This window comes from Aristolochia californica, unplaced genomic scaffold, assembly GCF_029961685.1.
Source record: "Aristolochia californica isolate CCGP_79_NKW_82.1479 unplaced genomic scaffold, dmAriCali1.0.hap1 SCAF_2, whole genome shotgun sequence".
NCBI lineage: Eukaryota > Viridiplantae > Streptophyta > Magnoliopsida > Piperales > Aristolochiaceae > Aristolochia > Aristolochia californica.
This window is the reverse complement of record NW_027181881.1, coordinates 44,052,996-44,065,122: the sequence shown is the minus strand read 5'-3', so window position 1 is coordinate 44,065,122 and position 12,127 is coordinate 44,052,996.

Genomic DNA, 12,127 nt, shown 5'->3' with positions numbered 1-12,127 from the left:
TCAATGAGGTTGATTGCCTAAGTTTGACTCATAGACTCCTTAAAAAGGCTGTTTAATCAAAATAAGGATTATTCTGATTGCCTTCATACCCTAATCCCAACTATGTTGGAGTTGGAATTGCTGTTATTAAGATCTTAAACTAACCTATTTTTTTTGTTAAATTTCGAATCATTGAGGATAATATTTAGTTTGAGAGATTGGGGGAGAAGGACCCATCACTTGGGTAGGTTATTATTAACTCTATTAAGTCAGTAACGAGGCACGCTAGTGTTTGGATTTTTTTTCTAATAGAACATGAAGATCATTTACTTATTAATCAGTTGAGCTGATACTGTCAATCAAATCCTAGAGATAACTAGTCCAAAACTGTTGATGATTTCTTCCACTGTTGGAAAGATAAAGAGAATCAAAATAATTCTTCCCTGCTTTTAAATCAGATGAATGCTACTTTGGTTCGCTGCTTGTAGTCTATTTATATACGCCTGGAAAAGGTGGGAAGAGCTTGTGGTAGGACGAAAAGGCCTTAGGAATGTCAAGTCTTTTATAAATGATTTACAACTTTTTTCAAAACTCAAAATTCATGACAGGGAGTTAGTGTAGATCCCAAAAGGAAAACGATTCTAATGCATAAATTTTGGTTTTAATTAAGTTATGAGGTAAGCCTTTTTAAACAAGATTTGTATGCCTTGATAATGTCAAGTCTAAAGCAGATTATTCATTAAAAACCTCAAATGTTTTGCAAACTTACCGGTTTTCTGGTTAAAATGAAGAATCAAATGGGTAACTCCCACAAAGCAAACTAATAAACCATCTTTGGATAGTACTAAGCAGTGTCAATCTGCAAGGACTGGCTGACCTGGTAGATCTTTTTTTTGTGTTTTAAGAAAGTAGGGTGATGACTAAGTCTTACTAAAGATTAATGGGGCTTTTAAAAGTTTTAAGTTTGTAGATGCAATAATTAATAGAGTGGTTGCTCTTCCTTTTCATTCATTTTTCTTCCCTGTGATCAGCTGATTTGATTTTTTTTCTTTTTTAGTTTTTTTTTCCCAGAAAAAACTTCTTATTTTATCGTTTTATGATGAATCTAGCATAGAAGCAGTGCAACTCCAGTTGTTTGCAGCCTTGCCCGTTTATGTATTAATATTTACATCAGCGAGTGACTCTGAGAACTCAGATGAGAAACACGGGATTTCTTTTGTGCTTATGTCAATGGAAAATCACACAAGAAACAAAGGAAGAGTCAGGTTCAGAAAGGAGTTTTCATTCTGTGTGCCAGTCCACATGCCCAGATGAGGAATCTCAGTGTCTTCCTTCCCCTCAACATCTGTTTACTCCAGTTACCACCCTCCCCCATTGGCTCTACAATATTCCCTTCTTTTCCATTCCCACCTTTATTCCCCTTAACAATCAGCCATTTCAGTTTAATTAAAAGGTGTAGATGTTAAATGAGAGAGAAGAGAGAAAAAGCAAACATTTCAGAATCTGCTTTTTTATATTGAAACTACTTCCCCATTCAGCTGCATGCAACAGATCTGAGGAATTAAAAGAGTTTATTCAATTCACAGGTCGATGTTGCTTCTTCTCCTTGTCTTTCTTTTCATGTAAACTAATACAAAGTAATCCGTAGATCTTGAGTACTCTCTACTGAATACTCATTAGAAATCACTGAAAGATGCTCAACTAAGAAACCCATCAAGTAGTAAACTTTGAGAATATTAAACTGTATCACCCGATACTGCATGTTAGCAAATACATGCCAAGGGGGGTTCTTAGAGCAGCCTCTTGGAGATGGCCTCGGTGCTCCTGTATGTTGGAAATAATCGACTCTCGTCACTTACGGAAAATAAACTCTCTCTTGCTCGGGACAACGAAGCTCTCTGAACTTTCGTTTTTATTTCTGGATATTAGATTACATAGTTTAAGGTCCTATTTATAGACATTATGAATCAATCTACACCGTATACAAATTTCATCGTTGCCGAACACATTCACTGGATCTACCGTCTTCCATGCCAGCGCATTGAACTTGCCGACCTCCTTTGCCGACATCCTTGCCAGAGCATGGTTCTTGCCGACCTGCCGACCTCTCTCTTTGATGGGCTTCGTGGATCAAGGTTAGTTTCTAACACTCCCCCTTAAACTTGATCCTGTAACTCCAAGTAGAGTCCTTAACCTTATGAAGTCTTCACTTGTCAATGGCTTGGTAAAGATATCTGCAGCTTGATCTTGTGACTTCACATATTCAGCTTGCACATCCTTTCTTGCAATGCACTCCCGTATATAGTGGTAGCGAATATCGATGTGCTTGCTTCGATCATGGAATACTGGATTCTTTGCTAGAGCAATGGCTGACTTGTTGTCAACATAGATTCTGGTAGGCTCTTCTTGTATTAAGCCTATTTCTTTCAACAGATTTCTGAGCCAGATAGCATGACACACGCATGCAGTAGCTGCAACATATTCTGCTTCACAAGTCGACAATGTAACAATCTGTTGTTTCTTTGACATCCATGTGAAGGCTGTATTTCCCATAAAAAATATAAAGCCAGTAGTACTCCTTCGGTTGTCAATGTCTCCACCCCAATCGCTATCGCTATATCCAATAAGCTTGTAATTTGTAGAAACTGAATAAAACAAGCCTAAGTGCATAGTACCTTGTAAATAGCGAAGAATTCTCTTTGCAGCCTGAAAATGAGTGGTGGTTGGAGATTCCATGTAGCGGCTGACTAGTCCAACTGCATACAGAATATCCGGCCTTGTACAGGTGAGATACCGTAGACTGCCTACCAAACTTTTGAAAAAAGTTGGATCTACGTTTTCTCCTTCTTCATTCTTGGATATCTTGATTCCATATTCCATCGGTGTGTTGATTGGCTTGCAATTTTCCATTTTGAACTTTTTCAAGAGTTCTTTTGCATAGCTCTCCTGTGAAATAAAAATGCCATCTTCTTCTTGCTTCACTTCGATGCCTAGATAATATGCCATAAGCCCAATATCTGACATCTCAAATTCTTTGGCCATTTCTTTCTTGAAGTCATAAAACAGGTTTGGATTATTACCTGTAAAGATCAAGTCATCCACATATAGGCACACAATCAGCACATCTTCCTCTTTGATCTTGATATAGAGGGCATGCTCGTATGGACATTTTGTATAACCATGCTCTTGGAAATACTTGTCAATCCGGCTATTCCATGCTCTTGGTGCTTGTTTTAGCCCGTAAAGAGCCCTCTTTAACTTCAAAACTTTGTCTTCATTTCCCTTCTCTTTATACCCTAAAGGTTGCTCGATGTAAACTTCTTCTTCGAGAACTCCATTTAGGAATGCAGATTTTACATCCATTTGATGTATTTTCCATTTGTGTTGAGCAGCAAGAGAAATGATTAGTCGTATAGTTTCTAAACGAGCAACAGGAGCAAATACCTCATCATAGTCAATGCCGGCTCTCTGACTGTATCCTTTTGCCACTAATCGGGCCTTGTGTTTTTCAACGTCTCCCTTAGCATTTCTCTTTGTCTTGTACACCCATTTGACACCAACGGGTTTATGCCTTTTTGGGAGTGGAACAAGTTCCCAAGTATTGTTCCTCTCGATAGCCTTAATTTCTTCATCCATGGCATTTTGCCATTTCTTCTCTTGAGCAGCTTCATGAAAGCTTACTGGTTCACAATCAGCAAAAAGACAGAAAAGAGTGAGATTACCAGATGGCTCGGTTTCTTCATATATTTCTCGAAGGCTTCGTATCCGTGGCTCAATTCTCTGGCTCCCACTGGAATGTGACGAAGGTGACTCATCTTCGTGTGTCACGGCAATAGATGGAGTCGTAGGCTGCATTTCTCCATTCTGTTCGACCGATATGGGTCCATCTTCAGATGGAGGGGCGATATTGAAGTCACTGTTATGAGATCCAAAATCCCATACTCCTTCTTCGTCAAACACCACGTCTCGGCTGATTACTGTCTTCTTACTGGCCGGACTATACAGCTTGTAGCCCGTGGAATGTGCATCATAACCAATAAAGATAAAACTTTCGCTTTTGTTATCAAGCTTGGTTCTTCTTTCATCTGGTATATGTGCATGAGCTATACTCCCAAAGACTCTTAAATGGGAGATACCAGGCTTTCTTCCCTTCCATGCTTCTTGTGGTGTTTTTCCCCAAACACTTCTTGTTGGCGATCGGTTTGATAAATAAACCGCACACGCCACAGCTTCTGCCCAAAACTCTTTAGGTAATTTCTTGCTTTCAAGCATACTTCGAACTATATTGAGAATAGTTCGGTTCTTTCTTTCTGCCACTCCATTTTGTTGAGGAGATCTAGGAACTGTCAGTGGTCGACGAATTCCATTTACTTCGCAGAATTCTTGAAATTCTTTGGAAGTAAATTCTCCCCCTCGATCAGATTTCATGGCTTTGATTTCTTTACCACTTTCCTTCTCTACTGAAGCTTTAAATTTCTTAAAGACTTCAAATACTTCTGATTTTTGTTTCAAGAAATATACCCATGTTTTTCTTGAAAAATCATCAATAAAGAGAAGAAAGTAGTTGCTCTTACCTAAAGAGTTTGGCTTGATAGGTCCGCACACATCTGTGTGGATTAGCTCAAGTGGCTTCTTGGCTCTTGACTCTGATCTTTTCGGAAAGCTTTTTCTGAATTGCTTCCCTGATAGACACCCTTCACACACTTGATTCGGGTGAGTCATTCTTGGTAGGCCTCTCACCATATATTTCTTGGACAATAGCTTTAAAGCTTCAAAATTTAGGTGCCCAAAGCGAAGATGCCACAGCCACGATGTATCTTTATAACAAGCCTGTAAACACTTGGCAACATCGTTTTGTATATTTAAAGGAAACATTCTATTCTTCGACATATGTACCTTTGTTATCAAATCTCCTCTGTCATCTCTTATAAAAAGGCTTTTATCTTTCATATGAATGTCATAGCCTTTTTCTAAGAGTTGACCCAGACTCAAGATATTATTTTTCATATTTGGTACATAGTAGACATTTGAAATGAATTGATGACTACTATCTTTTGCTCGAATAAGAATGTTACCTTTTCCTTGTACCGCCATGGTGGAATCATTTCCCAGAGAGACACTTCCACTGATCGATTCATTGAGATCAACGAACAAGCTTCTTCTTCCACTCATATGGTTGCTTGCCCCAGAGTCAAGATACCAAGTATTCTCTTGCTCTTCATTGCTGTTTTTGTATGCTAATAACAGCGTTTCTTTTTCTTCTATCTTTGCTTCAGCATAATTTGTCTCCTCAACGAACTTGTTCTTGGGACCTCTACAGTCTGAAGCATAATGCCCAAATTTCTGGCAATTATAACATTGAATATGAGAGTGGTCATACCTGGAATTCATGTTTCCTCTTCCACGACCTCTTGTTGAGGTTTCACCTCTCTCATTGCTTTTATTGGAATTGTTATTCCAACCTCTTCCAGAGTCACGGCCTCTTCCACGTCCACGGCCTCGGCCTCTTCCTCGACCACGCTCATTTCTTGCGTAGCCTTGTTTTTCATCATCTTCTTTGATCTGTGTCTTGAACAGTTGTTCAGAGAGATCTTTCTTCTTTTTGTGTTTTTCTTCATAGGCTTGCAACTATCCTTGAAGTTGCTCTATCGCCATTTCTTCCAAGTCCTTCGTTTCTTCAATTGTCACAACGATGTGCTCGTATTTTGGATCCAACGAACGGAGTATCTTTTCTATGATTCTCACATCTTCGAGTTTTTCACCGTTTCTTTTCAATTGATTAGAAACAGCTACTACTCTTGAGAAATAATCCGAAATATTCTCGGATGCTTTCATGTGTAAAGATTCAAATTCACCTCTTAGTGTTTGGAGTCGTACCTTTTTCACCTTCTCGACTCCTTTATAAGAGGTTTGCAACTTCTCCCACGCCTCTCTGGCGGAGGTTGCACTAGAAATCTTTTCAAAACCATCATCATCTAATGCTTGATAGATGAGGTAGAGAGCTTTCTTGTCTCTCTTTCTTGAATCCTTTAAATACGTCTTTTGCTCTTGTGTAAGAGCATCTTCTCTTTCTGGCTCACTTACGCCATTTTTGACGATGTCCCAAACATCGTGTGCTCCAAGAAGAGCTTTCATTTTGATACTCCAGTTATCATAAATATCACTTTTGAGAATAGGAACTTGGAAAGATATCACACTATTTGCCATTTTTCCAAAATAAAAAAACTGATATATTTTTGACGAGGTTCTACCTTATCAAATTGAAGCCCTCGAAAATACGAATCCAACGCCTCCAAAATCACCCTGATCGGACGTCGGATGAGCTTCTACAAGCCTCCAGAAACTTACTGAGTCAACTCAGCGAGTTGAACCGGCCGAGTCAAGCCGGGTTGGACGAATCTGTCCGTGCGCAGCTTCGGCGCTCTGGACGAGTTGACCCGAACCGAGTCGAGCGTGCGAGACGAGTTGAGCCAAACCGAGTCGAGCGTGCGGGACGAGTCACCGAACGTGCGGAACTCGGAACGAGTCGACTCAGAACTTAAAAATTTTAAAAACTCACCCGCCTTCGTCTTCCTCCTTCGGCCGAAAAACAGAGACGCCGTCGTCTCTGTTTCTGGGTTTTCTTCCGCCGGAAAATCCTTCCACCGGAGACGATTTCTCGCCGGAATTTTGGCTGCTCTTCCTTCGGAAATGATTTCCGACCAGCTCTGATACCACTGTTGGAAATAATCGACTCTCGTCACTTACGGAAAATAAACTCTCTCTTGCTCGGGACAACGAAGCTCTCTGAACTTTCGTTTTTATTTCTGGATATTAGATTACATAGTTTAAGGTCCTATTTATAGACATTATGAATCAATCTACACCGTATACAAATTTCATCGTTGCCGAACACATTCACTGGATCTACCGTCTTCCATGCCAGCGCATTGAACTTGCCGACCTCCTTTGCCGACATCCTTGCCAGAGCATGGTTCTTGCCGACCTGCCGACCTCTCTCTTTGATGGGCTTCGTGGATCAAGGTTAGTTTCCAACACTGTAATGCTCCTGAAACATTGCAACTGACAGCAAGAATTTTCAATGGGTAGAACCCGCATTTCGAGCCAGCAAGATGCTTTCCGTGTACCCTTCCTAATGCCAAAGTCCAAACACTGAATTAAAATAGCACTCGGTAGGGTAGGGTTGTTGAGCAGCACAGACCATCCACTTCCTTAGACACTGCCCACCACTACATCAACTCATGTCTTTTGCAGCAAAGCCCCTCCCTTTATCACCTTAAAGAAACCAAAAGGCTTCCACCATCACCCTTTCTATGCACAAACCGAAGTCGGTTTCGGAACCAAAGAGATCTGATTTGTAAGCTGTTGAAGATCTCTCTTGGCACCTTTGGTAGTTGCAGTAAAGAAAACATATCCTCCCTGTATATAAAGAGAGAGAGAGAGAGAGAGAGAGAGAGAGAGAGAGAGAGAGAGAGAGAGAGAGAGAGAGAGAGAGAGAGAGAGAGAGAGAGAGAGAGAGAGAGAGAGAGAGAGAGAGAGATCAAAACCCCATAATTATGAAATGACTCGATCCTCACACCCCTTCCGTCGTGTTTAGGAAAAAAAAAACAGATGAATGACTGAAAACTTAGGACTTAGGGTTTAGACAGTCCTTGACTTATGATCCAGAACACAAATATAATTTATTTCAACTTGCAAAACTCATCCAATGGGTGTATTCTAATAATATCTTTTATACATAGTTCCGAGTTGTTTATATTATAACAGAATAATTATATTTTAATCCGGGCATTATTAGACAAAGTTATATCGCATCATTATTCGCATATTATAATTTTCTTTGCAGAATCCGATAAGAACGCGAGGAAAGTTGGGGAAACTGTGGCCATTATGAAAGTGGGACCGAGGTGGGGACGATGTGCCCCAGTGCACCCATCAGGGCCCCACCATTTTTTTCTTTTCCTTCTTTTGCTCATGGTAGGTTGGATTTGAGAGGAAGGACTTTTAGAATTGGCCTTTGATGGTCAATCATTACGTGAACTAGTACGTGTTTTTTTTCCCCTAAAAATTGTCTGGGGCTAGCCAAGTGAAAGTAATTGCCTTTTCTTCCATCAGACGAGTGGTTAATTATCCCACTCAGCTAGAATGCCAATGGTGCCAGGTAAATGTGTAAATCTGTTAGTCAAGAGGGGCTATAAAAGCCAATTGAGCATAAAAAGGAATGTTTCCACTTTGGGCGTACCGGACACTGGATTGAGAGGATCCGAATACCCGCTTCCGACCAAGTGAAAAGGCCATCATCTAAAAAACATTAATCAACGAGGCGGTAAGCATCTTCGCTGTTGGCCCCACTCATCCATGCCGCAATTCCATTCCTACGTGGATTCGATTTCACAGACATCCATGCAAAGAGAGATTTATTTACTGAATCCTGATATCGCGCCGAGAAAAGTGAAATTGAAATTGAAATTGGAAATGGAATTCTCTCCTCGGCACTCTACAGTCCACACAATTCGCCGCCGCCGCCAGCACATTAGTGGTAGTTTGTGGGGCCCCGAGCATCAACGGCTGGCGTTCTCTCTCTAACTAAAATGACCCACTTTGCGAATGGATGACCTTCGAGGTAATCGGAAGGGGCACACTTGTCAAGACTCGTGTGGCCCATTACAAGGTCGCATGTCGGCCATATTTATTTTTATAGTTTTTTTTTAAATTTTATATTGCAATTATGGATGGGCCCGTCGGCACGGATCACTGACGTGGATATGCAAGGATTTTATTCTATATGTAGCCTCATCATATATTAGATCAACGTGTAGTGTACTGATTGTCCAAAGCCGCCCCGATCATAATTTAAACGGTTGCGATGAAAAGCTGAAAGCAAAGGGATCCCGTATTAAGTCTCCCTTACGTAACGAGATTTTCTGAATCGGGAACGAGATATGATATGGGAAGCTGCGAACGTCGAAAGTGAGAATTGAAAATATCATGTAAATGGTGAGGAGTTTTTTTACTTTTACTGCATTGTTTAATAACCCGATGAAGAAAAAGGGCAAGAGATGGAAAAGAAAAAACAGTTTAACCCTAACCGATTTTTTTAATTTCTGCTCGTATAAATCTACCCTTGGAGGTGAAGAAACGGGAGGGTGAGTTGGTATTTGGATTTGGTTTTCATCGATGCCAGCTTCGTCTTCCATCCATCTGTCTTCTCAGTTCAAAAGAAGGTCGAAGAACAATTCGAGCTTTGGAGCGGAAGAGCAGCAGCAAGGAGGGAAAGCCCTAGAGAGCAATCACGGTGGGAACACCAACATGAGGCCCTACGAAGACTCCAAGAAACTCTCTAATGGATCGGTGGGGAAGAAGGAGAGAGGCGTGAAGTACACAGAGTGCAGGAAGAACCACGCCGCCAACATCGGCGGCTACGCGGTTGATGGATGCAGAGAATTCATGGCCTCCGGAGAGGAAGGTACCAGTGCTGCCCTCCAGTGTGCGGCTTGCAGTTGCCACAGGAACTTTCATAAGAGAGAGGTGGAGATTGATTCAATCTGCGACTGTTCGTCGATTTCGACCAGTCGGTCATGACGTGTAATTCACGGTAGCCGATCGACTGGGTATTTGTTTGATCGTCTTCCTCTAGCTTCCCTCCCTCTCTTGTCTTCAATTGACTTCAGACTGGATGTTTGATGGATAGATTTAGCCGTGCATCTCACAAATGGTTTTATTAATCTTTCTTCTTGTCACATGAATCTTGTGTACTTTTCTTCTTCGTTTTATGCTTTGCTACCGTCTTCGTGTCTATACAGGGTGTCTGAGTCGATTGAAATGAAACAAGGGACTGAAAGTCTCAAACTGTTCAAGTAGGAGATCAAAAGGGTTTGAAAATATCACCTCTGTAACATATTGATTTCCTTTGAATTGTCTCCGAGGTTTGGATGTCTTTCCTTTTCTTTTGTTTCTTTTCTTTCAAGTGAGTTTTCGCTATCCAGTGTGGTTGACAATTAAGATTTCTCCGCTGAGTTTGAATGACTTGTACACAGACCTTATCTGTCTTTGGCTGGAAATACTGTACTTAGAAATTTGCTTTACTCTTTTTTTTTTTCTTTTTTTTTTAAAGTGTTTTGGATAAGATGATGTTCATCAGCATCTGGTATAGCTAGTTGATGAAAGGCTTTAGTCAGATTACTATGTTTTGGATAGTGGCAAACCTTCCATTTAAAAAGAAAGCCTACTAAACTAGAAAGTTTTGCCTCCATTTTCTGGTCTTGCCATGAGCTTCTAACAAGGAATAATACTCATTGAAGAAGTTAAAGATAAGAGATCACCTATCACCATACTTGGGCGGTTGAGATTTTTCTCTTCTTTTTCCTTTTAACTCAAAACTCTCTGCAAGTGTCGTTGATTCTTTGATAAAAATGGTGTCTCAGTAATGATGTGTAGTTAGGTTAAGATATTGTTCACAGACATTGAAACTATCAACGCAAAGCATTGGGTAATTTGTCATTTCTTCGCTTTGCTTTTTATATTGTCTTCACATATATAATATAACTTCTTGCAGATGCTCGAATCAAGTTATCATTGATGGTTCAGAAATTCAACCAGTTTCGCTTTTACCATCACAAATAAACACGAGTCTTTGTTGCAGAGCGCTATGGGTAGTGTAATATGAGGGCTAGCTTAACCTGAGTATGGTTTAACTTGATCCAGTAGATTGTTGTGTTTTAATGTTCAAGAAAGACAACTCTTATGCCTCTCAGGTGGTTGGAAGGGTTCTTCCAAATAGATTCTAATCTCTTGTGCTTCGAGCTTCTTCATAAATCAAAAATTGCAGACAATGGCTGACTACAATCAACTGCTTCCCTGGTTAGATGTTTCGAGGGCCACCCTAGCTATTTCCTTCTTTTGCTTTCTTCTTCTCTTATCTTTGCTCCTTCACTAACAGAAACAAGAAAAAGAAAAGATATTTGATGTGATTTGGGATGGTCACCTTCTGCCTCAACCACTTGCTTTCAGACTCACTGAATTTGATCAGTAATTCTTTTACAGTTTACTTACTTGAAGAGGATACAGATTGCTGAAATCTGGCTAATATTCACTTAAAACGAATTTTACGCCCTGGTGATGCGCTCACTTGCTGGGTCCATAAGGGTTTAGGTTCGGAGGGAGCAGATATTTTGTTGGATCTTTTCTTTACTATTGCCAACCATCTCTTATGACCTCATTAATGGAAGCAAAGACCAGGTAAATAATGGGAGTAAAATTGGTTGAATAACTGTTGAAGAAAGAAAGAAAGAATCTCTTCAAACTTCTTAGCTGTTGAGGGGCCTAAAAGGAAGAATTGGTAGCATTCGCAGGGAGGGAAGGAGATGGAAACAGTTAAGTCAAGTCGGCATTCTGGCCGTTTTAATTGCTCATGTGAGGCCTTTCGAGTTTTGCCGGTGGCTTTTTCTGTTAAAGTGAATATCATTTGTTTTGTGAGGCTTGAATTCTGTAGCACATGGTCTCCATAAAGGTCGGGTCATTCAAGAGAGATACTTAGTACGGAAGGAATGACCCACGGAGGATTATAAAAAAATAAAATCAACCTGGTTCAAAATGACTGATTCAAACCCCCTTCTGTAACAAAAAAAGAGATGGGATTTTAACTTGCGAAAGGTTCAATTGAAGATTCTCCCTCTGTTGGGTGAGAAGCTGCAGTACCCCAGTTTTCAGGTACAGTAGATCCCCCTGCCCGTGATTTTAAATATCGAACATTCAAGAGGACAAATTAGTTGGGAGAAAGAGACTTGAAAAGTAGATTCTATGGTTAAGGACACTGGTGCAACAAAGAAAATTCCCCCAGTGATACCTTTTGTGTCATGAGATTGTCTCAAGTCTTGCCTGGAGTGGACCCTGTGTTGACTTGATTGCGATACCTAGACACATCAGACCATGGCCTTGAGAACAGCAGCAAATGGACCATCTCATTCATTTGCTCATCCAGCAAATGGACCATGGCCAGAGGTTCTTTCAAGTCTAACCAAGTCATTGACTAACTTTACAGATTCCCTGGACCTACCCGTCCATCTAAGGAGATCTAAACTCCGTTGATCACCCTTTGAGGTAGATGTCCCATTCACAAAACTAGGGAGTTACACCCAAGTTGTTAAGA